This window comes from Caretta caretta, chromosome 8 (genome assembly GCF_965140235.1).
Source record: "Caretta caretta isolate rCarCar2 chromosome 8, rCarCar1.hap1, whole genome shotgun sequence".
In the NCBI taxonomy this organism is placed as follows: Eukaryota; Metazoa; Chordata; order Testudines; family Cheloniidae; genus Caretta; species Caretta caretta.
The window spans coordinates 62,119,754-62,140,830 of record NC_134213.1 but is presented as its reverse complement, the minus strand read 5'-3'; the positions used below and the strand labels follow the sequence as shown (position 1 = coordinate 62,140,830).

Genomic DNA, 21,077 nt, shown 5'->3' with positions numbered 1-21,077 from the left:
ACTATTCCCCATTTACAATTACATTTTTAGACGTATCAGCCATCTTTATAATCCACTTAATGTGTGCCATGTTAATTTGATGATGATATAGTTTTTTTAATCAAAACGTTGTGCAGTTCCAAGTCAAACACTTGGAAAAATCTAAGTATGTCAACCTATTACCTTTATCAACCAAACTTGTAATCTCATCAAAAAAGATAAGTTTAGTTTGAATTAATCTATTTTCCATAAATGCACATTGATTTGCATTAATTACATTACCCTCTTTTAATTCTTAATTGAATCCCGTATTAGCCACACCATTATCTTGTCCCAGATCAATATCAGGCTGACATGCCTATAATAACCTGGGTCATCCTGTTTACCTTTTTCAAAAAAGGGCACAACATTATCTATCTTCCACTTTCTTCTCGAACTTTCACAGTGCTCCAAACTTATTGGAAATCAACATTAATGGTCCAGCAAGCTCCTCAGACAGCTCTTTTAAAACTCTTGATTGCAAGTCATCTGGACTTAGTGATTTAAAAAGTCTTTTAGTAGCTTCTGCTTAATATCCTCCAGAGATACTAGTCAATGGAAAGAGTGTTATCACCCTATAATCAGACTCTATAATCTTTTTTCCCCAATTCAGAACAGAAGTATTTACTGAATACTTCTGCCTTTTCTGCATTACTGATAATGCTACTATTTCCACCTAGTAATGGACCAATATCCTTGTCAGAATACTTTTTGTTTCTAATATATTTTTAAAACTGCTTCTTATTGTGCTTAACTCTGCTGGCTATAGATTTTTCCTAATGTCCCTTTAGACCCCTTATCAATTTTCTACATTTCCTAACTTCTGATTTATATTCATTACTATCAACTTCCTCTTTCTTCCATTTGCCATATATTATAATTGCCTTCACTTCTGCTCTAAACCACGTCAGTTTTTTGACCATCATAGCCTTCTTCCTCAATTTGTGGCTTTTTGGGCACCTGGTAAACTGTTCTTAAATTATTCCCAATTATCAATCACATTCTTCTAATTAAGTTCTTCCTCCCTGCTGATTTGGCTCACAATTATTTTCAGCTTTGTGAAACTGGCCCTATTAAAACTTGGCTGGACTTTATTCTACTTGCACATTATAAACATGATCAAGTCACGATCACTTGTACCTAAGCTACCATTAATTTTTAGTTCTGTGATCAGTCCCTCTTTATCTATTAGTACAAGGTCTAATAAAGAATTCCCCCATGTTGGCTGCAATCATCATCTATGATGTTTAGATATTCCAAGGATGTTTTAGTACTGACAGCATTAGAACTCCAACATATATCACGCAATTAAAGTCTCCCATGACCATGTAGGTTTTTTTTCCTACACATTGAAAACAAGTGCACAAGGGGGCAGTCATCCTGTTCCCTAGTGTGATTTGGTGGTCTGTAGCTGACAACAGTTAATACCCCATCTTGTGATTTATTTGTTAGGACCTTAATCCATATGCATTCAAGATAACTCAGAAGAAAATCATCAGTGACTTGGAAACACATAATGCTATTTTTGACAGAGTGCCACTCCCCATCCTCTTTACCCACTCGAACCTTCCTGAATGGGTTATAACCACTGACTTTAACATTCCAGTCATGCAAATCATTCCACCAGGTTTCAGTAAAACCAAAAAGATCGCATTTAAGCTCATAAATGAGCAATTCCAGTTCCTCTTGTTTTTATCCAGGCCACTAGCACTACTGTATAAGAAATTCAAAAATTTCTTCTCTTCATGTCCTTTGGTTCCTTGATTAATTTTCTTCTCAAAAAAATCTCAAATTTTGTTCTGAGTGCCTGTATCTTCACTTTTTTTTTTTTTACCCTTTTTAATAATATTAAACACTTTTAAAATGCTAGGAAGCTAATATACTCCAGTTGACATCCACCAAACCAAAAAAAAAAAAAACTTTCTTATATAGCTCCACCACCCAAAAAACACTGTTCTTTTCTGTCACTACAAAAAGCCCATAATATTAAACTATTATGTATTAGCATCTTTTTGATGTACTGTGATTTTGTATACGTTGGCTACTGATCAAGGAAAACTTAGATAAATAAAAAGCTACAAATAGCCTAACCTAATTAGCTATGGGATTTGTTAAAGAATAATAGTTACTCGTCTTGAAAAGCTAAAAGAGCTAGAATTTTGTTTAATATGGTGCTCTTTTGTAATTTGAAATTTATTTTTAAACTGAGCAACAATATTAGTGCATGATCAAATTGCAAAACCCCAATAACTCTTCTTCAGTATGCACTCTCAAGAGTAGTGATTAGCCCACATAAAAATCATTATCCTGTTATTGGAATTACAATATAGTTGACAAACTTAAAGAACATATGAAAAGTGCTTATGCTTCTGATAATAAAACCCACTATATTTTAGTCAATGGGTAATGCAGTATAATAGACCAGAGAAAGGTTAAACATTATCTGAGTAATATAGTGGTAAGTTTATGACACTAATGGAAGCTACCGCCTCAATAAAGATGATGATATTCTGCTATCAGGATTTGATATTTTGTATGCCGAAGCAGCTTTGATGGCCAGTTGAGATGTAGTGTTTGTAGGAACAACAGAAACTAATTCATGTCTCATACATTTAAGAGGCAAAGGGTGCTGAGTGATCAACAGGAAGTTCCAAGAAGAGCAAGCAGAGGAAAAGGGAGAAAAAGTTTTCAAATTCTGTCCAGCTGAGATGAAGATAGTTGAACACTGGAATTGTGTTTCGTCACATGTTCCATTTTCTGAGGACCAAGTATCATTTTAGAATAGAGATAAAAAATAATGTAATATACGTTTCAGAATCTGAGATCCCCTCTCCAGAGATGAAACAATGTAATAACTAAAGACTGGTTTTTCAAATCCAGACTGGGTTTGAGAGAGTGTTTGGGCTCAAAGCCAAATCAGATCTAGGGTTTAAATTATTAGCTATTGAAATCTCAAGAGCTTATCCTGAAAAATCACCAGCCTTCAAAACAGCAAAACACTTATGAATTGAGTTGATTTTGTATGATTTCTGCCCTCCTGGGTAGTAGAAATCTTCTGACAGCTACTCATCCTGTGAGTTTTCTGCCATCATAGGCCAATTTTGCAGTAGATTTTACCCCCAACAAACTGGGAGATAGGTCCATTGTAGTTTTATGTCAAAACTAATTTTATATCTGAGCTAAAATTAAAACAGTACGAAATGGCTTGGATCTAAGGATTGCAAGTACATAACAGGTTGTTATAAGGAGGAGGAATGTAAATTGTTCTTGTTACCCTCTGAGGATAGGACAAGAAGCAATAGGCTTAAATTGCAGCAAGGGTGGTTTAGGAAAAAATTTGTAACTGTCAGGACAGTTAAGCACTGGAATAAATTGCCTAGGGAGGTTGTGGAATTTCCATCATTGGAGACTTTTTAAAAGCAGGTTAGACAAACACCTGTCAGAGATGTTTTAGATAATACTTAGTTCGGTCATGAGTGCAGGAGACTGGACTAGATGACCTCTTGAGGTCCCTTCCAGTCCTATGAGTTAGATGCAAAACACCTAAAATTTGAAGATTCAGGGTTCTGACTTTGAACTCTACTCATCATGACTATCTAAATAACTCTTTGATCAGTGAAAATTAATCACAGCATTGAAAAAATAAAGATAAAGCTGATTAATAAAGGGCCATTGATTTGTTTTAATGACTAATCTTGGTAATAGTTTCTGTGGTCACTGATTCCTGGAACAAGGTCAGAGGTTCTATTTCTCACAGCTTTATATGGTGGTTGTGGCCATCTTCATCCCAGGATATGAGAAGGAGAAAGGAGGTGAGGTAATATCTTCTATTGATCTAACTTTTGTTGGTGGAAGGTACAACTTCTGATCTACACCAGACCTCTTCTTCAGGGCTTCTTCCTAATCCGGGGAGCCAGGGAAGCCTCAAATTCATAGCAGCGAATCTGGTGAACTGCTGAGGAAGCAGGGAGCCCACAGCGTACTGGAGGAGCAAGGGAGATGGTTAGGCAGGTAGGCAAGCTGGCAGGAGAGAGGCAGGGAGGCATCCTGGCTGGCCAGCTAGTTAGCCTCCCTGTTTTGCATTGAAAGTTCCAACAGGATCGATATATTCCAGCAGAACATATCAATTTTGTCAAATCAGTGTTTTCCAATGGAAAAATTTTGACCAGCTCTAATTATGGGCCTGGTTCTTTTCTCACTTACAACATTGAGAAGCTAACTGATCCAAAGGGGAGTTACTCCTGATTTCTACAAATATTAGCCCTTTCATCAGTAGTTCCTTATCAACACATGCCCTCACTGTAATGTTTGATAGTTCTTGAATCAGAAAATCCTATTCAATGAAGAGAGCTGGTGGTTTTGTTCCCTACCTTTTTTTTTTCAATGGAAAACATAATTGTGATAAAAGAAAAGGAAAATATACAGAAGGGTTCTAACAGATATGAAATGTTTTCGCTGTAGTGAATTTGAATTTTTAAAACCTTCACAGAAAACAAAAAAAACCCTTCAAACTAATGATCCTCTCACCATTACAATAAAAAAAACCCACTAGTATTTTTAACTTACATTGCAGTATCTCAAAGCTCTTTTTAAAAAGTAGCTTCAATAATGGAAAAATGAACCACTGAAAGATTGAGTTTCACAAGATCACAAGCAAATCACTGAGTTGGCAATAGGATCTAGATCTCCTGACAACGAGTCCTTGCTCTAACCAGCAGTGAATACCTAGCCTTCTTTGCATAATCTTCATTTGAAAAGTGTTACTACATAAATCAACAGTATGTCATTTAGGCCCACAAGAATCGCAGGGCAAACTAAAAAGTCCCACTGACTTCGGTTGGAGTTTTTGATGCATGAGGAAGATAGAATACGTCAAAACAGCAATTAAACACCTGCAGAAATATCATGCAGAACAACAGTAATGTCATTTTCAGGGGAGGCCTCAATACCTTCACTCCAACGACCGCTTAAAAAAGGAGATATGCAGTATAGAAAAGGGAGGCTTAGATTATCTGGTATCAGATCCATATATCCTGTAGACACAAGAGAGAATTTGTCCTCAGTGATTGGAGATACCAACACATACAAACACATGGGTGTTTGCTTGAGACTAAATTTCTTGACATGGCATCTGTCTCTGAGGCCCGGTCCACACAAAGGCTATGTCTACACTTAACGGTAGATCAGCACTGCTGCGATTGATGCAGCGGTGTTGATTTAATGGGTCTGGTAAAGACATGCTAAGTCAATGGCAGAGCACTCTTCTGTCGACTCCAGTATTCCAGCTCCCCAAAAAGAGTAAGGTAAGTCATTGGGAGAGCACCTCCTGTAGACACAGCATGGTGTAGACACTGCAGTACGTCGACCTAAGCTACGTCGACTTCAGTTATGTTATTCATGTAACTGAAGTAGCATAACTTAGGTCTACTTACCGCGGTACTGTAGACAAGGCCTAAGAAGGTAAGTCGATCTGAGTTACATTAGTTATGTAACTTAAGTCGAAGTAACTTAGATTGACTTACAGCAGTGTCTACACCGCACTATGTTGACAGGAGACACTCTCCCATCAACATAGCTTCTGCCTCTCAGAGGAAGTGGAGTACTGAAGTTGATGGGAGAGTGCTCTGCCATCGACTTAGTGTCTTCACGAGACCCACTAAATCAATGCCCCCTCCATCAATCGCAGCAGCGCTGACTTAGCCAGTAGTGAAGACAATCCCTGCCTGTTTTTGGGTTCCCAATTTAAGATGCCTATGGTCTTAATTTTTCAGACCAGCTTAGCACTCACATCACCCATTGCCTTCATCTGCAGTAGTGAGTGCCCAGCACTTCTGAAAATCTGGCCCTGGGCACCCAAAAATAGATTCCCCAAAAATTAGACACTAATTTTGAAAATGTCAACATTACTGTATTCTGAATTAAACAACTGATTTATTGTCCATCTTTCTTTCTTCTCACAGAGGCTGCTATGACATTCTAAAAAGCAGCCACAACAACATCCATTCATAAAATGCTTTATCATGTCAAAGCATTTCAAGGCACTTTATAAAAGTGCTATTATACAATACTTTAATAATACAGCCTGCAACTCTAAACTAATCATTTCAAGGAAAGGGACAATAAGTGAGTCTTCAGTTTTGATTTGAAGTATGGAAAAATGGCAGAATCCCTGACATCTTTGGACAGTGAGTCACAGAGAACAATTGCTCATGCAGCAGCCACCCATTTCATGACACTTTTATGATCTGTTAAGACAAGGCCAGCTGATCTGGCCTGCTTAACTGCTATTAGAGGATGTATGCCAAACTCATGCTCTAAAGGAGAGGATTTGTATCTCAGATGATGTATTACAGAGCTATATTACTCTGCATTACAAATTGTTTTGGTGCTCCCACTCGGCATGCAAGAAATTAAAATCAACAGAGGCCTCACAGCCCTGTTCTTATCAACTAATGCCCTAAAAGAAGTGCAGGCATTTACCAGCAAGGATATCATTACATTGCAATGCATAGCACTTTGTGTGCAGGATTTCACAAAGGGGCTAGCAACATGTGAATTTTCCCTTTGGAAAAAAATTTTACAGAAGCCATCCCTGTACAAGTGTTGCCTTTAGAAAAGTAATAATAATAATAAATAATAGATTCACAAGATAATTGGTATAATTTGGAGCTAGGTTAGGCAAAGTGTGTGGTGTTTGAATCACTGCAATCTTTCAATGCTCTAAATTTTATTTTTGGTACTTATTATTATTGTTAAGAACATTAGTATAAGAATAAAATGTGTTTAAATGTTGAAAGACAAAATAATAGGGAAAAGATACAGACCTTGTAAATGAGGGGAGATTCTAACTGTAACTCCATCATCTTCAATGGGGCTATTCACCCTGGTTTTAGGGAGCGTAGATTCAGGCCCAGCTGATTTTCAAGTACTACAAAGGTTAATTAAAAAAACACGCTTTGTGATGCTTCAGTGGTTGAAGAGCCTTGGTTATCAGACTATTTGTCAGATTTTACATTACCAAGCTTTCAAATTAGAACATATCAGTATAATATGATCTAGTCTGACCTTATTCAATGAGGAAAACATATTTTCCCCACATATTACAATATTGCCAACCTCAGGCATACAAAAATCACGAATTTTCTTTAAAAATAAATGTTGGGTTCTTTTTATTCACCTTCTTGTTTTCGAGTCTTTAGCTTACTCTTATGTTTTCAAACTAAAAAACTTACTTTTTTTAAAAAAATGAAAGCTGAAATTCTTATGCAATCTCTTGGTTCCAGCAGGTGAGGCTTTAAGAAAAAACACCAAATATTACAAGAATTTCAATCAAATCATGACAGGAAGCAAAATTACTAATCTTTTCATACTAAATTACTTACTTCAGATTAAGGAAAAAACAAAACAAAGCAAAGTCTTCATGAGAGAACAAAGTGTGAACCCTCTTTATAACAATCTGTGTCCAAATGCCAAGTGGCAGCTTCTGGCAGCAAATAGGCTCTAGAGCTGGTTAAAAGATTTTTGACAGCATGTTTTTTTGGTCAGAAAATACCAATTCATTTGGAAAAAAAATAAACGTATTTGCAAGAACACCTCAATTTTGACAAAGTCTAGAAAAAAATGAAATGAAGTGTTCTAATCAGAAACAAAAGCAGAAATCACAATTACCCATCAAACAGAAATTCTGTTTCCTGCACACTTTTAATAGATTCCTAAAAAAATTAAATTTGTGGTACACAAAAATAAAATCATATCTATTACGTAGCTATATAAACATCAGAGCTACCACAGCAAAATACTATCTGGCATGGCTTTACAAACAGGAAATCATGTTCATCACATTTCTAAAGGAATTTTCAAAGGTAGTGAATGCAAGGAGTTCAGCAATTGAGTGCTTTATAGTAAACTAGACTTTAGTAAATCAAATAGTGTGTCACACCATCTGACTTTAAAGAAATAATTCAAACTGATTTGTTTGTGAGCACAAATTGCAAAGTGACTCAAGGACTTTTAACTAAGGGGGAATAATAAATAGCAGCATATCAGGTTTTAGATATGCATCTAGGGTGATGCCCCGTGGAGTGGTTGTAGGCCCAGACTTCTTTAACATCTTTATCAAAGATGTTAGAGGGTATAAAATGGCATGTTAAACAAATTTGTAAAGGATTCAAAATTGGGAGGTGCTGAAATAGGGGTGGTCTCCAGTTAGTAAAGCGAAAGACTGGAGAAAGTTTGGTAATATGGGTAAAAAAGAAAAAAATGAAAGCTACTATATCTGAGATAAAATAATCTTCTTTGAGGAGATTAGGCTATAAGAGGCATTAACTCTCTGGCTTTACTGCAGAATTTCCAGCTATTGGTAGGGAAGGGTTGTGGGGGGAAAGAACATGCCAATTAGCATGCCTCCTTCCTGTGCTCTATGCTATGTTCCTTTTTCATATGGTCAATGGACCACATGAACTTAAGAGGCTATATGGTCCAGGACACTGTACTGGGATTCAAGAGACCTGTATTCTATTCCTTGCTAAGTCATTGACCTGCTGTCTATCCTCAGATGAGTCATTTGCTCTCACTGTGCCTGTTTCCCATGTGTCAAATGGGGGACAACGATATCTAATTTTAAGCACTTTGAGAACTACAAATGGAAAGCCCTGCAAAGGAGTTTCTTTTTATTTTAATGTTTGCAGAGTGGGAAAAGGCAACTATGCAGAGTGGAGGATAGTTTCTTGTAGCCACTGTGTCTAACTACATGGTCCCACTGCGGCACAAGGACCAGTGAGCTATCATTACAGTATTATTATTGTACCTTATGGATGGACAGAAAATATTATTTTATTCAGAGCTCAGTAATATGTTTATTAATTCTGGTGGAACACAGATGTCACATTGACATGCATATTAGAAATGTATAGATTAGATTAATTTCTGGAGCACTGATTGTGTGGTTGGCCTGTGTGGTTGGCCATAGTCCTCACCAAAAGCTTTTATCATCTAATCCCTCAGTCTTGCAATGAACTACACAGGGGCAGATCCCTGTGCCTCTCTGGAGCCCTGTTGACTTCAGTGGGTCACCATATGGATGCTGGAGTCCACTCACAAGGAATACTTTGCATGGTTGAATCCTAAAATGGCAAACCTACACAATGACTACACACAAAAGCACAGGGCAAGCATGTGGTAAAATGAAGAACTGTGCAGCACTGGAGATCTGGGGTTTGTCTGTCTTTAATTTTGTGTGTGCAATTAAATGTCATGAATAGCACCACCTTAAGAGAGGATTGACACAGGTGAAAAACGTGTATTTTGAGAAAGGATGTGAGTGAGAGGATGGGGACTGAGCATAACAGGGTAGGAAGGGAATTTCAGACAAGATCTATTAGACCATGGAATAAAGTCCAAAAGAAGAGTTTGACTAATTTAAAAATAGACCAGACAAAGGACTGGAAAATAATACATCTACAGTAATGTCATGTTGAAAGATAATAGTGACTGCATGAATCACAAACTTTGTTGAGACTGGGTGTGAACACACCCTTCAATTAACTTAACTGTCAGGATGAGTTAGTCAGAAGCATCCCTCCCCCACCCAAGACATAAGGGATGCATCAATCCACGAGTTTGGACTGAACGGGCAGTAGGGTTTTGCTGGGTATTGTTTGTGTTTTGAGAAGGAGAGAGGGAGAGGCAGAGGCAATAAAAGAAGAAGTAGCCTGTGAGCACAGTGTCACTGTGGAAAAAATGAGAGCGCGCGTTTTCGGGACTGGTGGCTAAAGAGGCTTGGAGCTGTAAGCTAAGGAACTGCTCCGTTTGTTCTTGGTTCCTCCTGCATTGGGAGAAGCAGGACTTTGTATATTCTTTGTTTAAATCTGATTTATTTACATAGAAAATACCAGACTCCATCAATTTCTTCTCCCATCTTGAACCTCCCCAGGGCCCCAAATTTTGACTAGTTGCTCAGGTCAAAAAAAGGGGCCACATTATATTGAACAATCCTGCATTAGCAAGAGGATAAACTAAAGGCTGAGCTGAAATGCTCAAATTAAATTTTCAAATTAAAATTTTAAGGTAGATTGGACCCAGAAGTGAAAGGCAAGAGTTAACTTTTAAGCCATGCAGTGCCACTATGTAGGCCTCATTCCCAACACACAAATTAATAACTTTGTGTTTAAGCACAGAACCACATATTTCTAAATTTGGAGGCCCACTACACCTCTATTTAAACTCTATTGTAATTATTAGATCTGGCTGACAAATGTCTATTTATTAAATTCTCCAATGAAAAAAGAAGGAATTTTCATGAACATTTTTTCTAATTACACTCATTTTGATAACATCTTTTTGTAACTCTTCAAATAATTGCTTCCCACAGTTGTGCAGGTTCATATACTTGCAGGATGGGAACACTCATTCTTGAGTATGATTATAATAAGATATTGTGATCTAGATCCTCAGGGGATGTAAATTGACATTGACTTAAGTGAAGCAACCCCAGTGTACATAAGTTGAAAATCTGACCATCTACATGCTTTTTCTTTCAGTTCCATGATCATACAGAGTTGGCTAAATTATTCATTGCAATTAATGTATGAATATTTTTTTCAAATAAATTATTCAAAAATACTTTTTTTTCCAGACACCTCTATAGATAGTATTGAATAAATAATATTTGACCATGTCTCACTTTTTAACTGTTTCAGAGTAGCAGCCATGTTATTCTGTATCCTCAAAAAGAACAGGAGGACTTGTGGCACCTTAGAGACTAACAAATTTATCTGAGCATAAGCTTTCGTGAGCTACAGCTCACTTCATCGTATGCATGCAGTAGAAAACTGTTAAATACCTAATAGTACAGTTTTCATTGAGTTCCAGGTAAAGCTTTGATAACTTTTTTGTAATCACAAATCTGAAATTTTGCATTTTTTAAAGTACTGCGAAATGCCAACTTTGTTCACGCACTGCACATAGGATGCAGACAGAACCATAATAATTATATTTCCAATTGAAATATATTAAGCGGCTGTTAAAATTTACACTCAAGATGTTATTTAAAAATGCACTGAGGAAAGTTTTATTTTCTTCACTATTTCCCAGATCCCTTCAATGTTGCATTGACCATGTTTGTGAAACACAAGCACATTTTTCAAAAAAGCCACCATTTTGTCTCAGCTGAGCATAATCAGTGAAATGCAAATTGAAGTGTAAAAATTGCCTGCAGTGCTCGATGTAAATTAAAATTACTCCTATAAATTCATTGCTCAAATTATCTGACAACTACCATTGTATTAATTTTGCAGCTGAATACATTAAACAACTGCAAATTGATTTTCTCACTAACATCCCAATTACTTTAGATGCTGTTCAGGTAGAGCTACTAAATATACCAGCACACATTTAATATTTAAAGCCTACTTAAAAGCATGAGACTTATCTATAGCAAATGACCTTGCTAGTGTGTGGCAGAATAACCAAACACTAGAAAAAAGCATAAGGATAAAACCTGTTGTAAAGTCAACAAATTGTATTTCGTTCCTGGAAAACTCCAGGAAGGAACCAAAGAAAACTCAGTTATTTCTGACACAGGATATGGAATACTGTAATACAAATTACCATTGCAGAGCTAGGATTAGTCCATTGTAAGCAATGGAACAAGTGGGTAAACAGTTTTTTTTATTATTAATTATTATTATTTGTATTACAGTAGCATCTAGAAGCTCCAACCACGATCAGGGCCCTATTGTGCAAGCACTGTTCAAATGTAACTTATACAAATATACGAGATACAGTCCCATCTCTGAAAATGCTTATAATCCAAAGAGACAAGACAAAGGCTGGGAGGTAAACTAGAGGCACAGAGAGATAAAGTGACATTCCCAAGGTCACACTAGGTCAGTAGCAGAACTGGAAAGCCATCTCCTGATTCCCAGTCCAATGCCCGATCCACGAGACCAAGTTGTCTCCCAAAGTTACAGTTAAGTGACATGCACAGCTGACATTTCATATCCAAGGGTGACTTTTTGCTGGTTTTAAATGCAAGACGGGGCATTGACACTGGAGTGGAACTATATGTCTCATGCTTCAGATTTCAGCCTTTACCAAGATTCAACATTGGTTTTGTTGTGCTATTTAAAATGCTACTCTTGCTATAGTTCCTACAATTGCAGCCACTTTTTTTCCCCTTATATACGCAGCCAGAGTTGACTCTCTCTCAGAGTAAGGCTAGCTATATCAATGCAATAAGTTTATTCTTGGAGGAGGACACTTCCATGTCTTTGTCTTAGGCTATGTCTACACAGCCCACCTTACAACAGCTCAGCTGCGCCGCTGCAGCTGCACCATTGTAAGGTGCTCTGTGTGGCTGCTCTGTATCACTGGGAGAGAGTTCTTCTGGCGACAAAATAAAACCACCCCCAACCAGGGGTGGTAGCTTCGTCAATGGGAGCACAGCTCCCACTAGCGAAACGCTGTCCACACCGGCGCCGTCCACACACACACACACACACACACACTGAAACTTTTGTCATTCAGCAGGTTGTTTTTTCACACCCCTTGAGCGACAAAAGTTTTCGTGATAAAAGAAAGTGCCAGTGGAGACATAGCCACAGTAACCATTTTCAGTGCTGTTTCCCAGATGCCTTAATGTTTGGTGGAATTGAGAACCTGGATGAAAAATAGCTGACTTCAGGCTGGGGAAGACGGGGAGCGGGGATGCTCATAAAAACAAGAAATCATTCGAGGAGTGGCAAGAGTTATGATCTCACTCACTATTAAGAGCATCACTTTTCCGGTCCCTTTCCTGCCCTGGTTGCCAGAGTAGTGCATAGTCTCAGATTCCTGCTAAACACAGCATTGTTCCTGGACATTCAAATAAAAGCAGTGGCCAGGAGCATTTTGTTTCATCTTCATCTAGGCAGTGGGCAGCACATTTTCTCTCATTGCGTTGTACAGCTAGTTGGGAAAAAAATATTCTCACAGGAAAATTTTGACTTTTCTTCCAAAATCCCAAAATGAAACATTCTGAGCCAAAAACTGAAATGATTTAATATGAAAAGTTTTCAATAAAACCTCAAAATTTTTCTGCAGAAAGCAAAACAGTTTGTTACAGACTTGACTGAGTCCCTCTAATGGAAAGACATGTCTGTTGTAACTGGACCCAACCTTTGGATCCCATATGCTCCCAAGCCAGCTGGGTCAGAGCAGAGGCCAGTCATTGTTTCTAAGGAATACACCCAGGTACACACAGTCTGTCTTGACCCCTTCTTTGGGATGTGGGACTCTGCAATCACATTGCCCTTTAGCCTGAACCCAGGGGTCTCTGACCTCTAAAGCCTCCCCAGTTGTATTTCTCCTCCTAAGAGTTTCAGCTCCATGAACACCGAGGTTTATTGTTTAACTTTGAAGGGCCATGCAACAAGGTAAAGTAAGGAACACAGGCTTTGCAAAAGAGTTTCTAAAACCACACTCACTTTTACTCTCAAAGCATACAAGAGTTACAGATCTTTAGGCAAAAAAAATTATAAGCTATACACTCTCTCCTCTGATAGACTAACAGACGTATTGGAGCACATGCTTTCGTGGGTGAATACCCACTTCATCAGATTCATGTAGTGGAAATTTCCAGAGATGTCCAGAAATGTCTGGACCCACAAAAGCTTATGCTCTAATACGTCTGTTAGTCTATAAGGTGCCACAGGACTCTTTGCCGCTTTTACAGATCCAGACTAACACGGCTACCCTTCTGATACTTCTCTCCTCTGAGTCTATGCTCACTCCTTCAAGCCCACTCAGTGTGTCAGGTAGACAGGCTGCTTCTGCCCTCAGCCTCCTGCAGTCCTTCTGTTGTTTGGCAATGGTTGGCCAGTGAGAGAGAAACCCTGGAAGGATCCTGCCCTATAAGGTTTTTGTCCCCCTGTCCTGTTTTTGTCCCCTAACTGACCAGCTTCAGAGCCCTGGTCAGGTGATTAGCTGGGGCTATCCATTCCTTTTACCCCTGGAGTCAAACTGGGAAAAGCATCTTCCTTTAGCTTTAGTATGGCCACACTCTGTAGCAAAACCATTGTTAAGGCAATCACCATTCATTACTCTTCCATTTGGCACTTCAGGAAAGTGACAGAGATTACAATAAATGGCCTTGACATCTCTAGGCAGTTTCATTTTACATTTTTCAAAATGGTGGTTACAACATCAAGTGAAGGTCACAATTTGAAACAGACTTGTACAGCCATAAATCACACTTTTCACAAATGATTTTTGTCCTTTTGAATACCTATTTACTATCTAAACACAATTTTGATGGAAAATTTTAAAGCAGCCTTAATTGCATGTATTTACATGCAAATGAGTACATCACTTCAGAATTCTTGTCTCCATTAGTGACACAAAGGCAGCTTTTGAATTTTTGAGCCCCATCCAACTGTGCAAGTATGTTTCATCTTATTAAGGCTACCACTAACAGCTAATCATCTTCCTTGGTATATGTGAAACTCGGTACCTAGTTCATGCCCCCTCCTGCCCAATAAAGATATGAAGGCTGAAAGTTGGAAAGGCCGTCTCTTATAAAGAGTTTTGCCACGGAATTCAATGGAATCTGGATTTTACCCATAATGCATAGAACCATCTCAGAGTAAATCTTCTAGTTCTTAGTTTTGGTTTATATATTCAATAGGTCCTTATCAAACTATGGATGAAAGTCATGTAATGCGTTATACTTTGTTTCGAGTTTTTAACATGCCAGTAAAGCACTGTTGTTTCATTATACTCCTTTCCACAGATATTGACACCTATCCTTCTGTAACCACTGGCAGCTAATTGATATCAAACCATTTTCTCTCTTGCACATGTTCAGTACCGTATCTCCCATACAGCCTGACTAGGAAAAGTCTAGCCTTAGTTAAAGAATTCATCTAGGTTGCCGAAGATTCTAATATAAATTATTCAGTGCTGAGTTCTTTCAGAAGGAATTTATATTGAAGCTGCAGAAAATTAGAAAGCCGAGTCACATGCCTATTTTGCCACATTCTCTCTCTTCATGTCCATCCCACATCTTGTCTACAACCAAACAATCCTGTCTACAGTGGAAAAAATATTTCTACATACACTGTAGGAAGTCAGTGATAAGCAAGAAAATAGGTAATAAATTCTCTTCTATATCACTGAAAATCACCAAACCACCTATCCAAACTCCAATTCCATCCCTTTGGACTTTTCCAAATGTCTCTAGGGAGATTTGATTACACCTGCTTTGTGGTCTCTCACAATCTCTTTAGCCTGCTGAGCTGCTAAATGCCAGGGGGACAGAAATCTGTGCGTCAAGTCCTCCATCATCAAATGACTTTCATCCTTTATCATCTCACAGGCTCCAACTTGGAGATATGCATTGTAGCTTCAATCAATCTCTCTCCACACACACACACACAATTGAAACTGATATAGCATCTCACGTATAAGTAGCAACAACTAACAGTTTCTTAGTCATGGTATAAACTAGGAGGGGGATCGATCTAAGTTACGCAACTTCAGCTACTTGAATAACATAGCTGAAGTCGATGTACTTAGATCGACTTACCGTGGGGTCTCCACCGCGGTGAGTCGACTGCTGCCGCTCCCCCATTGACTCTGCCTGCGCCTCTCATGGCGCTAGAGTAGAGAAGTCAACAGGAGAGCGCTCGGGGGTCAATTTATCGCATCTAGACTAGACGCGATAAATCGATTCCCGCTGGATCGATCGCTGCCCACCGATTTGGCGGGTAGTGAAGCCATACCCTTAATTGCTGGGCGGAAAAGATTTGTTATTCAACCTTGCTCTCCAAACACCTTGGCAGATTGGCCTCAAATCCATTCCTCAAGGCCTCTATTCCAACAACAAAAAATGGGCATGAGGCCACACACCTTCCCAGAAAAAAGAACAGGAGTACTTGTGGCACCTTAGAGACTCACAAATTTATTAGAGCATAAGCTTTTGTGGGCTACAGCCCACTTCATCAGATGCATAGAATGGAACACCTAGTAAAAAGATTAGACAGACAGACAGATACAAACACACAGAAGGTGGAAGTTGCCATACAAAATGTAAGAGGCTAATTAAGATGAGCTATTATCAGCAGGAGAAAATAAACTTTTGTAGTGATAATCAAGATGGCCCATTTAGACAGTTGACAAGAAGGTGTGAGGATACTTAACTTAAGGAAATAGATTCAATATGTGTAAAGACCCAGCCGCTCCCACTGTCTATTCAAACCCAAGTTAATGGTATCTAGTTTGCGTATTAATTCAAGCTCAGAAGTTTCTCAGAGTCTGTTTTTGAAGTTTTTCTGTTGCAGAATTGCCACCCTTAAGTCTTTTACTGAGTGGCCAGAGAGGTTGAAGTGTTCTCCTACCGGTTTTTGAATGTTATGATTCCTGATGGCAGATTTGTGTTCATTTAGTCTTTTGCGTAGAGACTGTCTGGTTTGGCCAAAGTATATGGCAGAGGGGCATTGCTGGCACCTGATGGCATATATCACACTGGTAGATGTGCAGGTGAACGAGCCCCTGACAGCATGGCTAATGTGATTAGGTCCTATGATGGTGTCACTTGAATAAATATGTGGACAGAGTTAGCATCGGGCTTTGTTGCAAGGATTGGTTCTTGGGTTAGTGTTTTTGTTGCATGGTGTGTGGCTGCTGGTGAGTATTTGCTTCAGGTTGGGGGACTGTCTGTAAGCGAGGACTGGTCTGTCTCCCAAGATCTGAGAGAGTGAGGGATCATTTTTCAGGATAGGTTGTAGATCTTTGATGATGTGCTGGAAAGGTTTTAGTTGGGGGCTGAAGGTGACAGCTAGTGGCGTTCTGTTATTTTCTTTGTTGGGTCTTTTCTGTAGTAGGTGACTTCTGGGTACTCTTCTGGCTCTGTCAATCTGTTTCTTCACTTCAGCAGGTGGGTATTGTAGTTTTAAGAATGCTTGATAGAGATCTTGTAGGTGTTTGTCTGAGGGACTGGAGCAAATGCGGTTGTATCTTAGAGCTTGGCTGTAGACAATGGATCGTGTGGTGTGGTCTGGGTGAAAGCTGGAGGCATGTAGGTAAGTATAGTGGTCAGTAGGTTTCCGGTATAGGGTGGTGTTTATGTGACCATCACTTATTAGCACAGAAGTGTTCAGGAAATGGACCGCTTGTGTGGATTGGTCTAGGCTGAGGTTGATAGTGGGATGGAAATTGTTGAAATGATGGTGGAATTCCTCAAGGGCTTCTTTTCCATGGGTCCAGATGATGAAGATGTCATCAATGTAGCGCAAGTAGAGTAAGGGCATTGGGGGACGAGAGCTAAGGAAGCGTTGTTCTAAGTCAGCCATAAAAATGTTGGCATACTGTGGGGCCATGCGGGTACCCACAGCAGTGCTGCTGACTTGAAGGTATACATTGTCTGCAAATGTGAAATTGTTGGGTGTGAGGACAAAGTCACAAAGGTCAGCCAGCAAGTTTGATTTGACATTATTGGGGATACAATTTCTGATAGCTTGTAGTCCATCTTTGTGTGGAATGTTGGTGTAGAGGGCTTCTACATCCATAGTGGCCAGGAGGGTGTTTTCTGGATGGATTGTAGTTTCCTCAGGAAGTCAGTGGTGTCTCGAAGATAGCTGGGAGTGCTGGTAGCGTAGGGCCTGAGTAGAGAGTCTACATAGCCAGACAACCCTGCTGTTAAGTGCCAATGCCTGAAATGATGGGGCATCCAGGATTTCCAGGTTTATGGATCTTGGGTAGCAAACACAATATCCCTGGTTGGGATTCTAGGCATGTGTCGGGCTTTTTCTTCTTTCCAAAGCCACAGAACCCATCTACCTTCTAAACATTCTAAATATTCGGTTAGGTTCTAACTGGGTTGTAATACATCCTTTTTCTTTCTTTTTTTTTTTTTTTAAAGGAACAAATTGGTAATTGTCTTCCCTAATGAAATGTGCTATAATTTTAGTTAGATTTTAACTCACATTTATAAGACCCATCGAACAAATGCCTATTAGTTGCAATTCAATAGCTTAATGCCTGACTCACTTCCTTTCCCTATCCCTTTCCATATGATTCTCCTGGGATCATTCAACACAAAGGTGAACCCACATTTACTCTACACAAAATGTATCAAACTGAGGTTCAATAAACTCATTTTATCAGCAAGAGTAGATCCCTTCCAAGCCCCTTTTCCTCAGTAAAATTCAAGTAAAAAAGTGTAGAATACAAGAGTGGCAGAATCTCAAGGGATTTATCCATTACTGTCCAGGAATAATTACTTTATTATCCTAATACCGGTAAAGTGCTATTCATCAATGATAAGTAACTATGATAGCAAACGAACCATTACATGGCATGTCATCTTTAACTGGTAAATGTGCCATAGATTTGCAATAAGGACTCCAAAAATATCAGCCACAATAGGCCTGATCCTGCCATCCCCGAAATCAAATGGCAAAATTGCCATTAAAATTTAAGCTTTATTTTTCTGTCACAATGGGAGTGGGGCTAAGAGCAGAGGAGTTTGGTGGAACAGATCTTGCTTCCTTTTCCTGGTGGCTGAGAAGATACTAGAGAACTTCTAGGTTCATTCACTGTATTATGTGCCCTCTGCTATTTTCTTCTGTTAGGCCTAAATTCAGCACAGCACTTAAGCACTTGCCTAACAAACACGTTGAAATTAATGAGACTCAAGCACATGCTTAAAGTGCTTTGCTGAATAGTGATGGATTTAAGCCTATACTTCGCATACCTGAAGCCGCTCTGGGGTGGCAGTGGCACCACTAAGGCAGGCTCCCTGCCTGCCCTGGCCCTGCACCATTCCCGGAGGCGGCCAGCACCACGTCCCTGCAGCCCCAGGAACGGGGAACCGCAGCCAATGGGAGCTTCAGGTGTGGAACCCACAGGCGAGGACAGCGCATGGAGCCCTCTGCCCACTCCCCCTTCCCCAGGGGCCACAGGAACGTGTTGCCAGCTACTTCCAGGAGCGGTGCAGGGCCCGCGGTGCCATGGGGGCTGGCAATCTCACAGGCCGGATCCAGCCCACAGGCCATAGTTTGCCCACCCCTGTATTACACGATATTGTCATATCTGTCACACTCCTACATTCAGTGTTTACATCATTTTCTAGGAATTCCACTAAAGTTAAATTGAGAGCAAAATGTAGGTCATATCAAATTCAGATGCCCTGAAATATGTTGCTGACATAGCAAACTATCTAGAGACACTGCTCTTTTAGTTCAAGGGGTGGCAGCATAATAAAATAAGGCATATGTTCCAAAAGAACATTCACTGGACCAGATACTAAGTCAGCTGACTTGATCAATATGTTGTAACAAATCCGTGGGTACAACTAGACATTTTCATCACAAGCCATGCAGGATGAGGAATAAAAATAAGAATACTTACTCCAAAAACTACAGGCTACTCTCACTTGAATTAAATGAAAATCTGTTTGCAGTAACAGTGGCATTACAATACATTTCTTCTATAGGCCATCCAGCTAAAGGGGTACAGTTACACACATGAGCAAATCTAAAATACTATCCAGGTAGTGCTGAATATGCAACTTGCATATCATGGACCTGAACCAAACCGCACTGAAATGAATGAAAGTCTTTCCACTGACTTCAAGGAGCTTTGGAATAGGTCAGATAGTGGGAGCAGCATGTGCCATTGAATACAGATACAGAACAGGAAGTCAGGAGATGTAATTTCTATTCCCAGTTATGTTGTGTCCTTGGGTACCTCTTAACCTCCCGTGTCTAAAATGGAGGTAATGATTCCTGCCCACCCGCATGAAGTACTTTTGAGATCCAGAAATGGAAGGCATGACAAGAGTGCAAACAGGTATGCGTCCTCATGTGCCAGCCACCATCTAACCTGGATTCTTTGTGGATAGCATTGCACCACTGGATGATCAGAAAGTCAGTGCTTCAAATTCACTGTGCCGGAAAAGAGGTAGCTTGCACATAAGAGGCTTTGTCTGACCATTAAAAGTCTATCGCAAAAAAAAATCACCTTGAGTGCTGTTTCAGCTCCATCTGCCCCTGTTGGACCTCTCCCTCCAAAACATACTGTCAGGGTTCTCTCCCCACTCTGGAGTACAGATGTGGGGACCCACATGGAAGACCCCCTAAGCTTAATTCTACCAGCTAAGGTTCCCCAAGGCACAAATTCTTCCTTGTCCTTGGACGGTATCGCTGCCACCACCAAGTGAGTTAGACAAAGATTCAGGAAAAGGACCACTTGGAGTTCCTGTTTTCCCAAAATATCCCCCCAAGTTCCTTCACCCCCTTTCCTGGGAAGGCTTGAGAATAATATATCAACCAAATAGGTAAACAAGGTGCCACAGACCAGACCCTTGGGTTTTTAGGAGACTAAAAGCCAATCAGATTCTTAAAAACAGAACTTTATAATAAAGAAAACAGTAAAAGAAGCATCTCTGTAAAATCAGGATGGAAGGTAATTTTACACGCTAATAAGATTTAAAAACACAGAGGATTCTCCTCTAGGCAAAACTTCAAAGTTACAAAAACAGAAATAAACCTCCCTCTTAGCATAGGGAAAATTCACAAGCTAAAACAAAAGATAATCTAACGCATTTCCTTGCTTTATTTACAATTTTTGTAATCTAGATGCTTATTTCAGGTAGGGTTTTAGGAGATGGTTTTTCCTGCCCTGTTCCTCTCTGTCCCGGAGAGAACAACAAAAGACCACTCAAACAAAACCTCCCCCCAGAGATTTGAAAGGATCCTCTTATTGGTCCTTTTGGTCAGGTGCCAACCAGGTTATCTGAGCTTCTTAACCCCTTACAGGTCAAGGAGGGATCGTATGCTACCCTTAGCTGTATGTTTATGACACACAAAAGAACTGACTGAATTCCTGCCATTGCCACCACTGACCTCAAAATTGCAATGAATGCAAATATTATTATTTAAACACTGGTTTGCTATTTGAACAAAATAGCATTATAGAACTAGCATTGAAGACACCACTAATTATGCAGGGTACTTCATTTCGGAGCTAGAATTAGTGTTTTTTAAATAATTTTAGGGTCTTTTGAGAAACCTTTTTCCACA

At 39.4% G+C, this 21,077-nt stretch overlaps 1 long non-coding RNA gene across 2 annotated transcripts in view; it reads right to left on the bottom strand.

Moving 5' to 3' along the window:
* The window catches only part of LOC142073013 (uncharacterized), a 153,972-nt gene that overhangs the window by 35,335 nt on the left and 97,560 nt on the right, over nucleotides 1-21,077 (bottom strand). For both annotated transcript variants that reach the window (XR_012669669.1, XR_012669670.1), the window contains one exon: nucleotides 6,843-6,946. This is a non-coding gene — a long non-coding RNA (uncharacterized LOC142073013). The remainder of the gene's footprint in view (nucleotides 1-6,842; nucleotides 6,947-21,077) is intronic.